The sequence below is a fragment of the Oncorhynchus gorbuscha genome, unplaced genomic scaffold (assembly GCF_021184085.1).
Source record: "Oncorhynchus gorbuscha isolate QuinsamMale2020 ecotype Even-year unplaced genomic scaffold, OgorEven_v1.0 Un_scaffold_472, whole genome shotgun sequence".
Classification (NCBI taxonomy): Eukaryota; Metazoa; Chordata; class Actinopteri; order Salmoniformes; family Salmonidae; genus Oncorhynchus; species Oncorhynchus gorbuscha.
Window position 1 is genome coordinate 569,974 of NW_025745304.1, and position 19,755 is coordinate 589,728.

The 19,755-nt window shown below is 50.6% G+C and overlaps 1 pseudogene; it reads left to right on the forward strand.

Annotated features, from left to right (window-relative positions):
- LOC124018301 overlaps window positions 1-19,755 on the forward strand; it is a 96,667-nt pseudogene that overhangs the window by 54,610 nt on the left and 22,302 nt on the right.

The following is a 19,755-nucleotide window of genomic DNA, read 5'->3' on the forward strand; positions in this document are numbered from 1 at the left end:
TTTGTCTACTCTATAGTGGAGAACTAGTGTTTGTCTACTCTATAGTGGAGAACTAGTGTTTGTCTACTATAGTGGAGAACTAGTGTTTGTCTACTCTATCTGGAGAACTAGTGTTTGTCTACTCTATAGTGGAGAACTAGTGTTTGTCTACTCTATAGTGGAGAACTAGTGTTTGTCTACTGTATAGTGGAGAACTAGTGTTTGTCTACTGTATAGTGGAGAACTAGTGTTTGTCTATTGTCTCTGTATAGTGGAGAACTAGTGTTTGTCTACTCTATAGTGGAGAACTAGTGTTTGTCTACTGTATAGTGGAGAACTAGTGTTTGTCTACTGTTTGTCTAGTGTTTGTGGAGAACTAGTGTTTGTCTAGTGTCTACTGTATAGTGGAGAACTAGTGTCTACTGTATAGTGGAGAACTAGTGTCTACTGTATAGTGGAGAACTAGTGTCTACTGTATAGTGGAGAACTAGTGTCTACTGTATAGTGGAGAACTAGTGTCTACTGTATAGTGGAGAACTAGTGTCTACTCTATAGTGGGAGAACTAGTGTCTACTCTATAGTGGAGAACTAGTGTCTACTCTATAGTGGAGAACTAGTGTCTACTTTAGTGGAGAACTAGTGTCTACTGTATAGTGGAGAACTAGTGTCTACTGTATAGTGGAGAACTAGTGTTTGTCTACTGTATAGTGGAGAACTAGTGTTTGTCTACTGTATAGCGGAGAACTAGTGTCTACTGTATAGCGGAGAACTAGTGTCTACTGTATAGCGGAGAACTAACTAGTGGCTACTGTATAGCGGAGAACTAGTGGCTACTGTATAGCGGAGAACTAGTGTTTGTCTACTGTATAGCGGAGAACTAGTGTCTACTGTATAGCGGAGAACTAGTGTCTACTGTATAGCGGAGAACTAGTGTCTACTGTATAGCGGAGAACTAGTGTTTTTCTACTGTATAGTGGAGAACTAGTGTCTACTGTATAGTGGAGAACTAGTGTCTACTCTATAGTGGAGAACTAGTGTCTACTGTATAGTGGAGAACTAGTGTCTACTCTATAGTGGATTTAACTGGTTTCTCTGTGCTTTACTAGGTGGACAGAGCTGTGACTACCTGACCCAGCATGCCTCTGTCCCCACCGCTAACCTGGGCTTCACTGTTACCGTGGGAACGCAGGGCATCTTCCGAGACCCCACCCAGGTGTCCCCCTCCTACCACGGGGTGGAGAACCTGTGTTTACCCGAAAAATACCGGTATTACACACACAGTGGAGAACACACACACACGTACACACACACACACACACACACACTGGACACACTGCGTGATTGGTCTGTCCTCTTAGTTCTATTAATTGGTCCATTCTACTTCCTGTTTGACAGAGAACTGCCGTATTTCTCTGCAACTGCACCTGTCCCTGACATGCTCCGCCTCCTGGGTGCAGTGTCCCTCCCACCTGGAGCTCATGAACCAGTGTCGTCATGTCAACGTCAGAGTGGAGAACTAGTGTCTACTGTAGGGAGTGCATTATACTGAGTGTCTACTGGAGAGAGAGAGAACTAGTTTATACTGAGGTACGGAGAAGAGTGAACTGGTTTAGAACTAGGTCTACTGGAGAGTGGAGAGAGAGGGACTGGTTTCTACTGAGGCTTTTTACGGAGGAGGACAGAGGGACTACATTATACTGAGGTCTCGGACCGGAGAGGGAACTGGTTTATACTGAGGTACGGAGAGGAGAGCATCTAACTGGTTTATACCCAGGTACGGAGAGGAGAGAGAGGGACTGGTTTAACTGTTTTGATGGAAAAGAGGGACTGCATTATACTGAGGTACAGACAGAGGACTGGTTTATACTGAGGTACGGAGAGGGAGAGAGGGACACACATTATACTGAGGTACGGAGAGGAGAGAGAGACTGCGTGATTGGTCTGTCCTCGGAGAGGAGAGATTGGACTGGTTTATACTGTTTGACGGAGAGGAGAGAGGGACTGGTTTATACTGAGGTACTGAGAGGAGAGAGGGACTGGTTTATACTGAGGTGCAGTGACCTGGAGATGAGAGGGACTGGTTTATACTGAGAGTCGACGGAGAGGAGAGAGGGACTGGTTTATACTGAGGTACGGAGAGGAGAGAGGGACTGGTTTATACTGAGGTACGGAGAGGAGAGAGGGACTGGTTTATACTGAGGTACGGAGAGGAGAGAGGGACTGGTTTATACTGAGGTACGGAGAGAGAGAGAGGGACTGGTTTATACTGAGGTACGGAGAGGAGAGAGGGACTGGTTTATACTGAGGTACGGAGAGGAGAGAGGGACTGGTTTATCCTGAGGTACGGAGAGGAGAGAGGGACTGGTTTATCCTGAGGTACGGAGAGGAGAGAGGGACTGGTTTATACTGAGGTACGGAGAGGAGAGAGAGGACTGGTTTATACTGAGGTACGGAGAGGAGAGGGACTGGTTTATACTGAGGTACGGAGAGGAGAGAGGGACTGGTTTATACTGAGGTACGGAGAGGAGAGAGGGACTGGTTTATACTGAGGTACGGAGAGGGAGAGAGAGGGACTGGTTTATACTGAGGTACGGAGAGGAGAGAGGACTGGTTTATACTGAGGTACGGAGAGGAGAGAGGGACTGGTTTATACTGAGGTACGGAGAGGAGAGGGACTGGTTTATACTGAGGTACGGAGAGGAGAGAGAGGGACTGGTTTATACTGAGGTACGGAGAGAGAGAGAGGGACTGGTTTATACTGAGGTACGGAGAGGAGAGAGGGACTGGTTTATACTGAGGTACGGAGAGGAGAGGGACTGGTTTATACTGAGGTACGGAGAGGAGAGAGGGACTGGTTTATACTGAGGTACGGGAGGAGAGAGGGACTGGTTTATACTGGAGGTGCGGAGAGGAGAGAGGGACTGGTTTATCCTGAGGTACGGAGAGGAGAGGAGAGAGGGACTGGTTTATCCTGAGGTACGGAGAGGAGAGAGGGACTGGTTTATCCTGAGGTACGAGAGAGGAGAGAGGGACTGGTTTATACTGAGGTACGGAGAGGAGAGAGGGACTGGTTTATACTGAGGACGGAGAGGAGAGAGGACTGGTTTATACTGAGGTACGGAGAGGAGAGAGGGACTGGTTTATCCTGAGGTACGGAGAGGAGAGAGGGACTGGTTTATACTGAGGTACGGAGAGGAGAGAGGGACTGGTTTATACTGAGGTACGGAGAGGAGAGAGGGACTGGTTTATACTGAGGTACGGAGAGGAGGAGAGGGACTGGTTTATACTGAGGTACGGAGAGGGAGAGGGACTGGTTTATACTGAGGTACGGAGAGGAGAGAGGGACTGGTTTATACTGAGGTACGGAGAGAGAGAGGGACTGGTTTATACTGAGGAATGGAGAGGAGAGAGGAGGAGGATGTCCAGTATTTAATCCAGTATTGGTTTACCTGTTGTCAGGAAGAGGTGTGTGGAGGATGACACAGTATTTAATCAGTATTGGACCTGTTCTGTTCAGAGTCCCCATAACGGTTATCATCCCAACCAAGTAAGACCAGCTCTGTACAACACAATCCTTCTGTTCAACACAAGACTTCTGTTCAACACAATCAACGGTTATCTGTTCAACACAATCCATACTTCTGTTCAACACAATCACGACTTCTGTACAACACAATCAATACTTCTGTACAACACAATCAACTTCTGTACAATCAATACTTCTGTTCAACACAATCAATACTTCTGTTCAACACAATCAATACTTCTGTTCAACACAATCAATACTTCTGTTCAACACAATCAATACTTCTGTTCAACACAATCAATACTTCTGTACAACACAATCAATACTTCTGTACAATCAATACTTCTGTGAAACCCAATCAATACTTCTGTGTGTGACCGTTGTTTGTTTAGGAGTGATTGGTAAGGTTTGGGCGGTATACCGCATGTACCTGGGGGTATCAGGAAACGACGTGGTTTTTCAATACCTGTTGAAACTATATTTATTATTTATAAATATTATTATTATAAACTATATTTATATTGTAGATGTTTATTAAAACATTGTTATGTTGTATCTACTTTTAAATGACCTGCAGTCAACTGTTGTACGTTGTCGTCAGGTGATCTAATTCTACGGGTCATTCACAAACTAAATGTTTTTACCAGCTAGATATCTTACAACTATTAAAGTGAAACTGTTTAAAATGTGTTGAGTTCAGTAGCTAGTTAGCTATCTAGCTACGTGTTTAGCTTCTTTCTAAATGGGATTTTACATGTACTTGTTAGCATTGCTAACCTTCAGACTACAGAAACTCCAATGGGATTTACATGTACATGTTAGCATTGCTAACCTTCAGGCTACAGAAACTCCAATGGGATTTTACATGTACTTGTTAGCATTGCTAACTTTCAGACTACAGAAATTCCAGTGGGATTTTACATGTACTTGTTAGCATTGCTAACCTTGCTACAGAAACTCCAATGGTATTTTACATGTACATTAGCATTGCTAACCTTCAGGCTACAGAAACTCCAATGGGATTTTACATGCTTGTTAGCATTGCTAACCTTCAGACTACAGAAACTTCAATGGGATTTACATGTACATGTTAGCATTGCTAAACTTCAGACTACAGAAACTCCAATGGGATTTTACATGTACATGTTAGCATTGCTAACCTTCAGACTACAGAAACTCCAATGGGATTTGAAAATAAATAGCACCCCCTTGTGTTTAATGCCGGTATTACCGGATATCCCGGTATGTTACAGTCAGTTTGACAATCTGAATACCGCCCCAAGCCTATTGAATGGTGTTGTGTTGTCCTGAGTACGGTATGTCCCCTGTCTCTCTGCTCTAGTCTAGTGAATGGTCTTGTCCTGAGTACGGTATGTCCCCTGTCTCTCTGCTCTAGTCTAGTGAATGGTGTTGTGTTGTCCTGAGTACGGTATGTCCTCTGTGTCTCTGTAGAGTTCCTGAGGGCCACAGTCAGGAGGTTCTCTTCACAGATGTCTCTCTGTAGAGTTCCTGAGGGCCACAGTCAGAGGTTCTGTTCACAGATGTCCCCTGTCTCTCTGTAGAGTTCCTGAGGGCCACAGTCAGGAGGTTCTCTTCACAGATGTCCCCTGTCTCTCTGTAGAGTTCCTGAGGGCCACAGTCAGGAGGTTCTCTTCACAGATGTCCCCTGTGTCTCTGTAGAGTTCCTGAGGGCCACAGTCAGGAGGTTCTGTTCACAGATGTCCCCTGTGTCTCTGTAGAGTTCCTGAGGGCCACAGTCAGGAGGTTCTCTTCACAGATGTCCACTTCAGACCAGGACAGATTCGACGACACTTCATCACGGTTCCACGGGAGCCTCCTGGGCAGGTGTGTGAGATATATATATATATATATATATATATATATATGATGGGTAATATTCTCCGTATCGCCCAAAAGAAAGATTTGTCAAATGTATCTCACCTCTTTTTGCCCCCTTCTCCATCTCCCTCTCTCTCTCCCCCCCCTCCATCTCTCTCTCCTCTCTCATCTCCCTCTCCATCCCTCTCCATCTCTCTCTCCTCTCCTCTCTCTCTCCCCCTCGCTCTCTCCCCTCTCCTCTCTCTCCATCTCGCTCTCTCTTTCCCCCCTCTCCATCTCTCTCTCTCCATCTCTCTCTCCCTCTCCATTTCCCCCTCTCCATCTCTCTCCCTCTCCATCTCTCTCCCCTCTCCATCTCTCTCCCCTCTCCATCTCTCTCCTCCCTCCATCTCTCTCCCCTCTCCATCTCTCTCCCCTCTCCATCTCTCTCCCTCTCCATCTCTCTCCCTCTCCATCTCTCTCCCCTCTCCATCTCTCTCCCTCTCCATCTCTCTCCCCTCTCCATCTCTCTCCCCTCTCCATCTCTCTCCCCCTCTCCATCTCTCCTCCCCCTCTCCATCTCTCTCCCTCCTCTCCCCCTCTCCCCTCTCCATTTCTCTCCTCTCCCCTCTCCATCTCTCTCCCCTCTCCATCTCTCTCCCCCTCTCCATCTCTCTCCTCCTCTCCATCTCTCTCCCTCCCCTCTCCATCTCTCTCCTCCCTCTCCATCTCTCTCTCCCCCTCTCCATCTCTCTCCCTCCCCCTCCCATAACATTCTCCTCCCCCTCTCCTCTAAGTTTGTCCTCCCCCATCTCCATCTCTCTGAAGCAGAGAGCTCTACAGAACCCCTCTCCGTCTCTCTCCCTGCTCCGAAGAGCTCCCTCTCCGCTCTTCCCTGTCCTGGTACTGACTCCCTCCCAATCAATCAGTCTCCCCCTCTCAGTCAATCAGTCAATCAGTCATTCAGTCATTCAGTCCCTCAATCCGTCTCTCAGTCCCCCCCTCCCAGTCTCTCTCCCCCTCTCCATCACTCTCCCCTCTCTCCATCTCTCTCCCTCTCCGTCTCCCCCTCCCCCTCCAGAGATAACATTGACGTCTCAGAGCGGGGACGTGTCAGTCTAAGTTTGTCCTCCATGCGGTCCACCCTGGTCAAGCAGAGATTCACAGAACCAACGAGTTCTAGTCAGTTCTCCTCTCTGCTGGAGTCAGAGCTCCTGACTGAAGCTTTCCCTGTCCTGGTACTGACTCTCACTCAATCAATCAGTCATTCATCAGTCAATCAGTCAGTCAATCAGTCAATCAGTCATTCAGTCAATCACTCAGTCACTCAATCAGTCACTCAGTCAGTCAGTCACTCAGTCAGTCACTCAGTCAGTCAATCAGTCAGTCATTCAGTCAGTTATCAGCTCAGTCAGTCAATCAATCAGTCAGTCAGTCATTCAATCAGTCAGTCAGTCAGTCAGTCAGTCAATCAGTCATTCAATCAGTCATTCAGTCAGTCAATCAGTCATTCAATCAGTCAGTCAGTCAGTCAGTCAGTCAGTCAGTCACTCAGTCACTCAGTCAGTCAATCAATCAGTCATTCAGTCATTCAGTCAGTCACTCAGTCAGTCAGTCAGTCAATCAATCAGTCAATCAATCCCAGTATATATTTCATAAGAAATGCAGTCAACAATATGCGTGTAAACAATAGGGCTCCCCGACTAAAAAAAAAAACGTTTTTGTTTTGGTCGACCGAGTCGTCGTCTGTTCTTTCGACCAATCGATTGGTAGAAATGTTCAAATGTTTTTCCATTTCTAGGAACATCCTGTTTGAATGGGATCAGCTATAGGTACAGTACCTGGTACTGTAGGCTACTGAGCCTGTCTGATGCTGCGATTAAAACTGAAGACACACAAATTAGGGAGCAAGAGATCAATATAGGAGAAAATAACCTGTTCCCTGCCCCTCCTCCTCCCGCTGCCGTTAGGCTCCGGAAGTTACCATCACGCTCCTGAAGTTACCGTGAGGCTCCGGAGGTTACCGTTAGGCTCCGTCCGGAGGTTACCGTTAGGCTCCGTCCGGAGGTTACCGTTAGGCTCCGTCCGGAGGTTACCGTTAGGCTCCGTCCGGAGGTTACCGTTAGGCTCCGTCCGGAGGTTACCGTTAGGCTCCGTCCGGAGGTTACCGTTAGGCTCCGTCCGGAGGTTACCGTGAGGCTCCGTCCGGAGGTTACCGTGAGGCTCCGTCCGGAGGTTACCGTGAGGCTCCGTCCGGAGGGTTACCGTTAGGCTCCGTCCGGGAGGTTACCGTGAGGCTCCGTCCGGAGGTTACCGTGAGGCTCCGTCCGGAGGTTACCGTGAGGCTCCGTCCGGAGGTTACCGTGAGGCTCCGTCCGGAGGTTACCGTGAGGCTCCGTCCGGAGGTTACCGTGAGGCTCCGTCCGGAGGTTACCGTGAGGCTCCGTCCGGGAGGTTACCGTGAGGCTCCGTCCGGAGGTTACCGTGAGGCTCCGTCCGGAGGTTACCGTGAGGCTCCGTCCGGAGGTTACCGTGAGGCTCCCGTCCGGAGGTTACCGTGAGGCTCCGTCCGGAGGTTACCGTCAGGCTCCGTCCGGAGGTTACCGTGAGGCTCCGTCCGAGGCTACTAGTTGCCGTCAGGCTCCGTCCGGAGTTGCCGTGAGGCTCGATTACCGTCAGGCTCCGAGGTTACCGTCAGGCTCCCGTAGTTACCGTCAGGCTCTAGTTCCCGTCCAGGCTCCCGTAGTTACCGTCAGGCTCTGTAGTTACCGTCAGGCTCCCTAGTTGCCGTCAGGCTCCCGTAGTTGCCGTCAGGCTCCCGTAGTTGCCGTCAGGCTCCCGTAGTTGCCGTCAGGCTCTAGTTGCCGTCAGGCTCTAGTTGCCGTCAGGCTCTAGTTGCCGTCAGGCTCTAGTTGCCGTCAGGCTCTAGTTGCCGTCAGGCTCTAGTTGCCGTCAGGCTCTAGTTGCCGTCAGGCTCTAGTTGCCGTCAGGCTCTAGTTGCCGTCAGGCTCTAGTTGCCGTCAGGCTCTAGTTGCCGTCAGGCTCTAGTTGCCGTCAGGCTCTAGTTGCCGTCAGGCTCTAGTTGCCGTCAGGCTCTAGTTGCCGTCAGGCTCCCGTAGTTGCCGTCAGGCTCCCGTAGTTGCCGTCAGGCTCCCGTAGTTGCCGTCAGGCTCTAGTTGCCGTCAGGCTCTAGTTGCCGTCAGGCTCTAGTTGCCGTCAGGCTCTAGCTCTAGTTGCCGTCAGGCTCTAGTTGCCGTCAGGCTCCGTAGTTGCCGTCAGGCTCCGTAGTTGCCGTCAGGCTCCGTAGTTGCCGTCAGGCTCTAGTTGCCGTCAGGCTCCGTAGTTGCCGTCAGGCTCTAGTTGCCGTCAGGCTCCGTAGTTGCCGTCAGGCTCTAGTTGCCGTCAGGCTCTAGTTGCCGTCAGGCTCTAGTTGCCGTCAGGCTCTAGTTGCCGTCAGGCTCTAGTTGCCGTCAGGCTCTAGTTGCCGTCAGGCTCCCGTAGTTGCCGTCAGGCTCCTAGTTGCCGTCAGGCTCCCGTAGTTGCCGTCAGGCTCCCGTAGTTGCAGTCAGGCTCCCGTAGTTGCCGTCAGGCTCTAGTTGCCGTCAGGCTCCCGTAGTTGCCGTCAGGCTCCCGTAGTTGCCGTCAGGCTCCCGTAGTTGCAGTCAGGCTCCCGTAGTTGCCGTCAGGCTCTAGTTGCCGTCAAAGGCTACCCGTAGGTGCAGTCAGGCTCCCGTAGTTGCCGTCAGGCTCCGTAGTTGCAGTCAGGCTCCCGTAGTTGCCGTCAGGCTCCCGTGATTGCAGTCAGGCTCCTCTGCCGTCAGGCTCTAGTTGCCGTCAGGCTCTAGTTGCCGTCAGGCTCTAGTTGCCGTCAGGCTCTAGTTGCCGTCAGGCTCTGGTGCCGTCAGGCTCTAGTTGCCGTCAGGCTCCGTAGTTGCAGTCAGGCTCTAGTTGCCGTCAGGCTCTAGTTGCCGTCAGGCTCTAGTTGCCGTCAGGCTCCGTCTGCCGTCAGGCTCTAGTTGCCGTCAGGCTCTAGTTGCCGTCAGGCTCTAGTTGCCGTCAGGCTCTAGTTGCCGTCAGGCTCTGAGTTGCCGTCAGGCTCTAGTTGCCGTCAGGCTCTAGTTGCCGTCAGGCTCTAGTTGCCGTCAGGCTCTAGTTGCCGTCTGTTGTAATCAGGCTCCGTAGTTGCCGTCAGGCTCTAGTTGCCGTCAGGCTCTAGTTGCCGTCAGGCTCTGGTGCCGTCAGGCTCTAGTTGCCGTCAGGCTCTAGTTGCCGTCAGGCTCTAGTTGCCGTCATGGCTCTAGTTGCCGTCAGGCTCTAGTTGCCGTCAGGCTCAGGTTGCCGTCAATGGCTCTAGTTGCCGTCAGACAGCTCTAGTTGCCGTCAGCTCTAGTTGCCGTCAGGCTCTAGTTGCCGTCAGGCTCTAGTTGCCCGTCAGGCTCCACTTGCCGTCCAGGCTCTGTTTCAGGCTCTGAGTTGCCGTCAGGCTCTAGTTGCCGTCAGGCTCTAGTTGCCGTCAGGCTTTGCCGCCCCCCAGGCTCTGGTTGCCGTCAGGCTCTAGTTGCCGTCAGGCTCTAGTTGCCGTCAGGCTCTAGTGCCGATCAGGCTCTAAAGTTGCCGTCAGGCTCCGTAGTGCCGTCAGGCTCTAGTTATGGCCCGTCAGGCTCTAGTTGCCGTCAGGCTCTAGTTGCTGTCAGGCTCTAGTCTGCCGTCAGGGAGTTGACAGTCAGGCTCTAGTTGCCGTCAGGCTCTAGTTGCCGTCAGGCTCTAGTTGCCGTCAGGCTCTAGTAGAGTTATGTGATGCTGTTTTGACTGAGTGTCTCCTCTCTAGTCAGGGAGGACAGTAGAGTTATGTGTCTCTGTGATGCTGTTTTGACTGAGTGTCTCCTCTCTAGTCGGGGAGGACAGTAGAGGTATGTGATGCTGTTTTGACTGAGTGTCTCCTCTCTAGTCGGGGAGGACAGTAGAGTTATGTGTCTCTGTGATGCTGTTTTGACTGAGTGTCTCCTCTCTAGTCAGGGAGGACAGTAGAGTTATGTGTCTCTGTGATGCTGTTTTGACTGAGTGTCTCCTCTCTAGTCGGGGAGGACAGTAGAGTTATGGTCTCTGTGATGCTGTTTTGACTGAGTGTCTCCTCTCTAGTCGGGGAGGACAGTAGAGTTATGTGTCTCTGTGATGCTGTTTTGACTGAGTGTCTCCTCTCTAGTCGGGGAGGACCGTAGAGTATGTGTCGCCCGGTGGTGGGCCAGCCTTGGTGACGTCACCGTTGACTACAGTATCTCCTTCCACGGCCTGACCACCTCACCCTCACCTCTACACATAGTGAGTATATACACCTCACCCTCACCTCTACGATGACATCACAATACCCCACGATGACATCACAATATCCCATAATGACACCACAATACCCCATAATGACAAAGCAAGAACAGGTTTTTAGAACAATTTGCAAATATATAATAAACATAAATACTTTATTTACATAAGTGTTCAGACCCTTTTCTATGAGACTCCAAATTGAGCTCAGGTGCATCCTGTTTCCATTGATCATCCTTGAGATGTTTCTACAACTTTATTGGAGTCCACCTGTGGTAAGTTCAATAGGATTGGACAGGATTTGGAAAGGCAGACACCTGTCTATATAAGGTCCCACTGATGAGTCAGAACAAAAACCAAGTTATGAGGTCGAAGGAATGTCATCGCGGGGTATTGTGATGTCATCGCGGGGTATTGTGATGTCATCGCGGGGTATTGTGATGTCATCGCGGGGTATTGTGATGTCATCGCGGGGTATTGTGATGTCATCGCTGGGTATTGTGTTATTATTAATTATAGGACGTACCACAGCACACTCCTCTGTGTTGTGGGACGTGTCGTACCAGTTTTACGACCAAAAGTCCTTTTCTGACTCATGATTTTTGTCTCACCCAGCATGCATCAGACGGCGTGACTAGTTTTGAGGTGTCCTCTCCCCTGAGGTACGAGGATGTTTCTCCCGTCATCACCCTGAAGACTTGGGTCCAGCCGCTCAGGTACAAAACTAAAGAAATACACCCACCCACCCACACCTCCCATCATCACCCTGAAGACTTGGGTCCTACCCTACCTAAACTAAAGAGTTACATTAGGGTTACATTAGTCACGTTTCTCCCAGGGTCACTCTGAAGATCTGTGTGCAGCCACACTGGGACATATGTCTCCAAATACAACCCCCCTACCTACCCCTCTACCCCCTACCTACCCCCCTACCCCCTACCTACCCCTCTACCCCCACCACCTACAGTCTGATATATATACCAGGTTACATTAGTCACTAATCTGGTCAGCTTCGTGATTAACTTCTGTGTTCAAACGTGTTCGTTTTTGTGAGGAAACTCTCAGCTCCTCCATCCTCTCAGAAGGAAACTCAGCTTCTCCGTCTCCATCCTCTCAGAAGGAAACTCTCAGCTTCTCCATCCTCTCAGAAGGAAACTCTCAGCTTCTCCATCCTCTCAGAAGGAAACTCTCACCTTCTCCATCCTCTCAGAAGGAAACTCTCAGCGTCTCCATCCTCTCAGAAGGAAACTCTCAGCTTCTCCGTCTCATCCTCTCAGAAGGAAACTCTCACCTTCTCCATCCTCTCAGAAGGAAACTCTCACCTTCTCCATCCTCTCAGAAGGAAACTCTCAGCGTCTCCATCCTCTCAGAAGGAAACTCTCAGCTTCTCCATCCTCTCAGAAGGAAACTCTCAGCGTCTCCATCCTCTCAGAAGGAAACTCTCAGCGTCTCCATCCTCTCAGAAGGAAACTCTCAGCTTCTCCATCCTCTCAGAAGGAAACTCTCAGCGTCTCCATCCTCTCAGAAGGAAACTCTCAGCTTCTCCATCCTCTCAGAAGGAAACTCTCAGCTTCTCCATCCTCTCAGAAGGAAAGCGTCTCCATCCTCTCAGAAGGAAACTTCAGCTTCCGTCTCATCCTCTCAGAAGGAAACTCTCAGCTTCTACTTCTCCGTCCTCTCAGAAGGAAACTCTCAGCTTCTCCATCCTCTCAGAAGGAAACTCTCAGCTTCTCCATCCTCTCAGAAGGAAACTCTCAGCGTCTCCATCCTCTCAGAAGGAAACTCTCAGCTTCTCCGTCTCATCCTCTCAGAAGGAAACTCTCAGCTTCTACTTCTCCATCCTCTCAGAAGGAAACTCTCACCTTCTCCATCCTCTCAGAAGGAAACTCTCAGCTTCTCCGTCTCATCCTCTCAGAAGGAAACTCTCAGCTTCTACTTCTCCGTCCTCTCAGAAGGAAACTCTCAGCTTCTCCATCCTCTCAGAAGGAAGTTCTCAGCCCCCCCTCCTTCCTTTCCGGTCCATGTGGGCACACAGACCAGGCGCTGGGGACACAGCCGTGTATCTATCCCCAAGCATCCCATCTAGTCCTGACAGATCGTCTCAGTGTACAGTGTCTAACCCACAGCATCTATCCCCAAGCATCCCATCTAGTCCTGACAGATCGTCTCAGTGTACAGTGTCTAACCCACAGCATCTATCCCCAAGCATCCCATCAATCCCCAAGCATCCCATCTACCCCCAAGCATCCCATCTACCCCCAAGCATCCCATCTACCCCAAGCATCCCATCTATCCCCAAGCATCCCACCTAGTCCTGACAGATCGTCTCAGTGTACAGAGTCTAACCCACAGCATCTATCCCCAAGCATCCCAAGCATCCCATCTATCTCCAAGCATCCCATCTATCCCCAAGCATCCCATCTATCCCCAAGCATCCCATCTATCCCCAAGCATCCCATCTATCCCCAAGCATCCCATCCCCCATCCCATATCCCCAAGCATCCCATCTATCCCCATCTAGCATCCCATCTATCCCCATCCCATCTATCCCCATCTATCCCCAAGCATCCCATCTATCCCCAAGCATCCCATCTATCCCCAAGCATCCCATCTATCCCCAAGCATCCCATCTATTCCCAAGCATCCCATCTATCCCCAAGCATCCCATCTAACTCTGTCTGTTTCCTGCTTCTTCCAGACCTCTGAGTTCTAAGATCAAGGCTCTGGGTCACAGAGATGTCCTCCCCAACAACAGACAGCTCTACGAAATCATCCTCACCTACAGCTTCCACCAGGTGAGAGTGTCTAGGTCGTATTATACACCTCTGTTTGGTGTGTGACCCCTCTCCCTCTCTACCCCTCTACCTCTCTACCCCTCTACCTCTCTCTACCTCTCTACCCCTCTACCCCCCCCTACCTCTCTACCTCTCTACCTCTCTACCTCTCTACCTCTCTACCCCTCTCCCTCTCTACCTCTATCCCTCTCTACCTCTCTACCTCTCTCCTCTCTCCCTCTCTCCCCTCTATACCTCTCTACCCCTCTACCTATCCCTACCTCTCTACCTCTCTACCTCTCTATCCCTCTATCCCTCTCTACCTCTCTCCCTCTCTCCCCTCCCCTCTCCCTCTCTACCTCTACCTCTCTCCCCTCTCCCTCTCTCTACCTCTCTACCCCTCTACCTCTCTCCCTCTCTACCCTCTACCTCTCTACCTCTCTACCCCTACCCCCTCTACCCCCTACCTCTCTCCCTCTCTACCCCTCTACCTCTCTACCCTCTCTCCCTCTCTACCTCTATCCCTCTCTACCCTCTATCCCTCTATCCCTCTCTACCTCTCTCCCTCTCTACCCCTCTACCCCTCTACCTCTCTACCTCTCTCCCCAGCTGTCCAGTACTGTCTGACCCCTCTACCTCTCTACCTCTCTACCTCTCTCCTCTCTACCTCTCTCCCCAGCTGTCCAGTACTGTGACCTCTCTCCCCTCTCTCCCCAGCTGTCCAGTACTGTCTGACCTCTCTCTCTACCTCTCTACCTCTCTCCCTCTCCCCAGCTGTCCAGTACTGTCTGACCTCTCTCCCTCTACCTCTCTACCTTTCTCTCCCAGCTGTCCAGTACTGCCTGACCTCTCTTCCTACCTCTCTCCCCAGCTGTCCAGTACTGTCTGACCTCTCTACCTCTCTACCTCTCTCCCCAGCTGTCCAGTACTGTCTGACCTCCTACCCCTCTACCTCTCTACCTCTCTCCCCAGCTGTCCAGTACTGTCTGACCTCTCTACCTCTCTATCTCTCTCCCCAGCTGTCCAGTACTGTCTGACCTCTCTACCTCTCTACCTCTCTCCCCAGCTGTCCAGTACTGTCTGACCTCTCTACCTCTCTACCCAGCTGTCCAGTACTGTCTGACCTCTCTCTACCTCTCTACCTCTCTCCCCAGCCTAAGTCAGGAGAGGAGACCCCAGCTGTCCAGTACTGTGTGTGTGACCTCTCTACCTCTCTCCCCAGCTGTCCAGTACTGTCTGACCTCTCTACCCTCTCTCCCCAGCTGTCCAGTACTGTCTGACCCCTCTACCCTCTACCTCTCTCCCCAGCTGTCCAGTACTGTCTGACCTCTCTATCTCTCTCCCCAGCTGTCCAGTACTGTGTGTGACCTCTCTACCTCTCTACCCAGCTGTCCAGTACTGTCTGACCTCTCTACCTCTCTCCCCAGCTGTCCAGTACTGTCTGACCTCTCTACCTCTCTACCCTCTCTCCAGTACTGTGTGTGTGTGACCTCTCTACCTCTCTCCCCAGCTGTCCAGTACTGTCTGACCCCTCTACCCCTCTACCTCTCTCCCCAGCTGTCCAGTACTGTCTGACCTCTCTATCTCTCTCCCCAGCTGTCCAGTACTGTGTGTGTGACCTCTCTACCTCTCTACCCAGCTGTCCAGTACTGTCTGACCTCTCTACCTCTCTCCCCAGCTGTCCAGTACTGTCTGACCTCTCTACCTCTCTACCTCTCTCCAGTACTGTGTGTGACCTCTCTACCTCTCTCCCCAGCTGTCCAGTACTGTCTGACCCCTCTACCCCTACCTCTCTCCCCAGCTGTCCAGTACTGTCTGACCTCTCTACCTCTCTCCCCAGCTGTCCAGTACTGTCTGACCTGTGACCTCCTACCTCTCTCCCCAGCTGTCCAGTACTGTCTGACCTCTCTACCTCTCTCCCCAGCTGTCCAGTACTGTGTGTGTGACCTCTACCCACAGTACTCTCTCCCCAGCTGTCCAGTACTGTCTGACCCCTCTACCTCTCTCCCCAGCTGTCCAGTACTGTCTGACCTCTCTACCTCTCTCCCCAGCTGTCCAGTACTGTCTGACCTCTCTACCCCTCTACCTCTCTACTCTCTCCCCAGCTGTCCAGTACTGTGTGTGTGAACTCTCTACCTCTCTCCCCAGCTGTCCAGTACTGTCTGACCTCTCTACCTCTCTCCCCAGCTGTCCAGTACTGTCTGACCCTCTACCCCTCTACCTCTCTACCTCTCTCCCCAGCTGTCCAGTACTGTGTCTGACCTGACCTCTCTACCTCTCTCCCCAGCTGTCCAGTACTGTCTGACCTCTCTACCTCTCTACCCAGCTGTCCAGTACTGTCTGACCTCTCTACCTCTCTCCCCAGCTGTCCAGTACTGTCTGTCTGACCTCTCTACCTCTCTCCCCAGCTGTCCAGTACTGTGTCTGAACTCTCTACCCCTCCCCAGCTGTCCAGTACTGTCTGACCTCTCTACCTCTCTCCCCAGCTGTCCAGTACTGTCTGACCTCTACCTCTCTACCTCTCTCCCCAGCTGTCCAGTACTGTCTGACCTCTCTCTACCTCTCTCCCCAGCTGTCCAGTACTGTCTGACCTCTCTATCTCTCTCCCCAGCTGTCCAGTACTGTCTGACCTGACCTCTACCTCTCTACCTCTCTCCCCAGCTGTCCAGTACTGTGTGTCTGACCTCTCTACCTCTCTCCCCAGCTGTCCAGTACTGTCTGACCTCTCTACCTCTCTACCCAGCTGTCCAGTACTGTCTGACCTCTCTACCTCTCTACCCAGCTGTCCAGTACTGTCTGACCTCTACCTCTCTCTCTCCCCAGCTGTCCAGTACTGTCTGACCTCTCTACCTCTCCCCAGCTGTCCAGTACTGTCTGACCTCTCTACCTCTCTACCTCTCTCCCCAGCTGTCCAGTACTGTCTGACCTCTCTACCTCTCTACCTCTCTCCCCAGCTGTCCAGTACTGTCCACCTCTCTACCTCTCTACTCTCTCCCAGCTGTCCAGTACTGTCTGACCTCTCTACCTCTCTCTACCTCTCTCCCCAGCTGTCCAGTACTGTCTGACCTCTCTACCTCTCTCCCCAGCTGTCCAGTACTGTCTGACCTCTCTACCTCTCTACCTCTCTCCCCAGCTGTCCAGTACTGTCTGACCTCTCTACCTCTCTACCCAGCTGTCCAGTACTGTGTGTGTGACCTCTCTACCTCTCTATCTCTCTCCCCAGCTGTCCAGTACTGTGTGTATGACCTCTCTACCTCTCTCCCCAGCTGTCCAGTACTGTCTGACCCCTCTACCTCTCTCCCCAGCTGTCCAGTACTGTCTGACCTCTCTACCTCTCTCCCCAGCTGTCCAGTACTGTGTGTGTGACCTCTCTCCCCAGCTGTCCAGTACTGTCTGACCTCTCTACCTCTCTACCCAGCTGTCCAGTACTGTCTGACCTCTCTACCTGTCTCCTCTCTCCCCAGCTGTCCAGTACTGTGTGTCTGACCTCTCTACCTCTCTCCCCAGCTGTCCAGTACTGTCTGACCTCTCTACCCAGCTGTCCAGTACTGTCTGACCTCTCTACCTCTCTCCCCAGCTGTCCAGTACTGTCTGACCTCTCTACCTCTCCCTCTCCCCAGCTGTCCAGTACTGTCTGACCTCTCTACCTCTCACCCAGCTGTCCAGTACTGTCTGACCCTACCTCTCTACCTCTCTCCCCAGCTGTCCAGTACTGTCTGACCTCTCTACCTCCCCAGCTGTCTACTGTCTCTCTACCTCTCTCCCCAGCTGTCCAGTACTGTCTGACCTCTCTACCTCTCTCCCCAGCTGTCCAGTACCTCTCTCTCTCCCCAGCTGTCCAGTACTGTCTGACCTACCCAGCTGTCCAGTACTGTCTGACCCTCTCTACCTCTCTCCCCAGCTGTCCAGTACTGTCTGACCTCTCTACCTCTCCCAGCTGTCCAGTACTGACCTCTCCCCAGCTGTCCAGTACTGTCTGACTCTCTACCTCTCTCCCCAGCTGTCCAGTACTGTCTGACCTCTCTACCTATCTACCTCTCTCCCCAGCTGTCCAGTACTGTGTGTGTGACCTCTCTACCTCTCTCCCCAGCCTAAGTCAGGTGAGGTGACCCCCAGCTGTCCAGTCCTGTGTGACCAGTTGTATGAATCAGAGTTTGACTCTCAGCTCTGGATGCTGTTTGACCAGAACAAGAGACTGTTGGGCTCTGGAGACGCCTACCCACACCAGGTAGTAACCACAACACAACCATGATATAACCACAACACAACCATGATCCAACCATGATATAACCACAACACAACCATAATACAACCATGATATAACCCAGCTGTCCATGATATAACCACAACACAACCATGATATCTCCCCAACCAACCAGGTGATACAACCACAACACAACCATGATACAACCATAATACAACCACAACACAACCAGAACAAGAGACTGTTGGGCTCTACCCACACCAGGTAGTAACCACAACACAACCATGATATAACCACAACACAACCATAATATAACCATGACATAACCACAACACAACCATGATATAACCATAATACAACCATGATATAACCATAATACAACCATAATATAACCATGACATAACCACAACACAACCATGATATAACCACAATACAACCATGATATAACCATAATACAACCATGATATAACCATAATACAACCATCATATAACCATGAAATAACCACAACACAACCATGATATAACCACAACACAACCATGATATAACCATAATACAACCATGATATAACTACAATATAACCATGATATAACCATAATATAACCATGATATAACCATAATATAACCATGATATAACCACAACACAACCATGATATAACTATAATACAACCATGATATAACCACAATACAACCATGATATAACCACAATACAACCATGATATAACCACAACACAACCATGATACAACCACAACACAACCACGATACAACCACAACACAACCACGATACAACCACAACACAACCACGATACAACCACAACACAACCACGATACAACCACAACACAACCACGATACAACCATGACACAACCACAACACAACCATGACACAACCACAACACAACCATGATATAACCATAATAATATAATAATAATAATAATATAATCCATTTAGCAGACGCTTTTATCCAAAGCGACTTACAGTCATGTGTGCATACATTCTACGTATGGGTGGTCCCGGGGATCGAACCCACTACCCTGGCGTTACAAGCGCCATGCTCTACCAACTGAGCTACAGAAGGACCACAATACAACCATGATATTAACCACAACACAATCATGATACAACCACAACACAACCATGACATAACCACAACACATGATATAACCATAAAACAACCATGATATAACCACAACACAACCATAATATAACCACAACACAACCACGATGTGTCCCCAACACAACCTAGAGACTCCTACCACACCAGGTAGTAACCACAACATTAGAAGAGACTACTGGTCTCTCTAGACTCCTGCCACACCAGGTAGTAACCACAACATTCGAAGAGACTACTGGTCTCTAGACTCCTACCACACCATTAGAAGTGGTCCTGGTGACTGGACCTTTTCTGGAACACCATTATTTTGGTCTGTCAGGGCCCAGGTCTGTCAGGGCCCAGGTCTGTCAGGGCCCAGGTCTGTCAGGGCCCAGAATCTATCTAGGTGCTGCTGTAGGCCCTCCTTGGTTGGTGACAGAAGCACCAGATCATCAGCAAACAGTAGACATTTGACTTCAGATTCTAGTCGGGTGAGGCCGGGTGCTGCAGACTGTTCTAGTGCCCTCGCCAATTCGTTGATATATATGTTGAAGAGGGTGGGGCTTAAGCTGCATCCCTGTCTCACCCCACAGCCTTGTGGGAAGACATGTGCGTTTCTTTCCCCCCAATTTTAACTGCACACTTATTGTTTGTGTACATTGATTTTATAGTGTTGTATGTTTACCCTCCCCTCTCTTCTCTCTTTTTCATCTCCTCTCTTTCTCTCCTCTCTTTCTCTCCTCTATTCCTCTCCTCTCTCTTTCTCTCCTCTCTCTTTCTCTCCTCTCTCTTCTCTCTCTCTTCTCTCTCCTCTCTCTTTCTCTCCTCTCTTTCTCTCCTCTATTTCTCTCCTCCTCTCCTCTCCTCTCCTCTCTCTTTATCTCCTCTCCTCTCTCTTTCTCTTTCTCTCCTCTATTTCTCTCATCTATTTCTCTCCTCTCCTTTCCTCTCTCTTTCTCTCTTTCTCTCCTCTCTTTCTCTCCTCTCTTTCTCTCCCCTCTCTTTCTCTCCTCTCTTTCTCTCATCTCTCTTTCTCTCCTCTCTCTT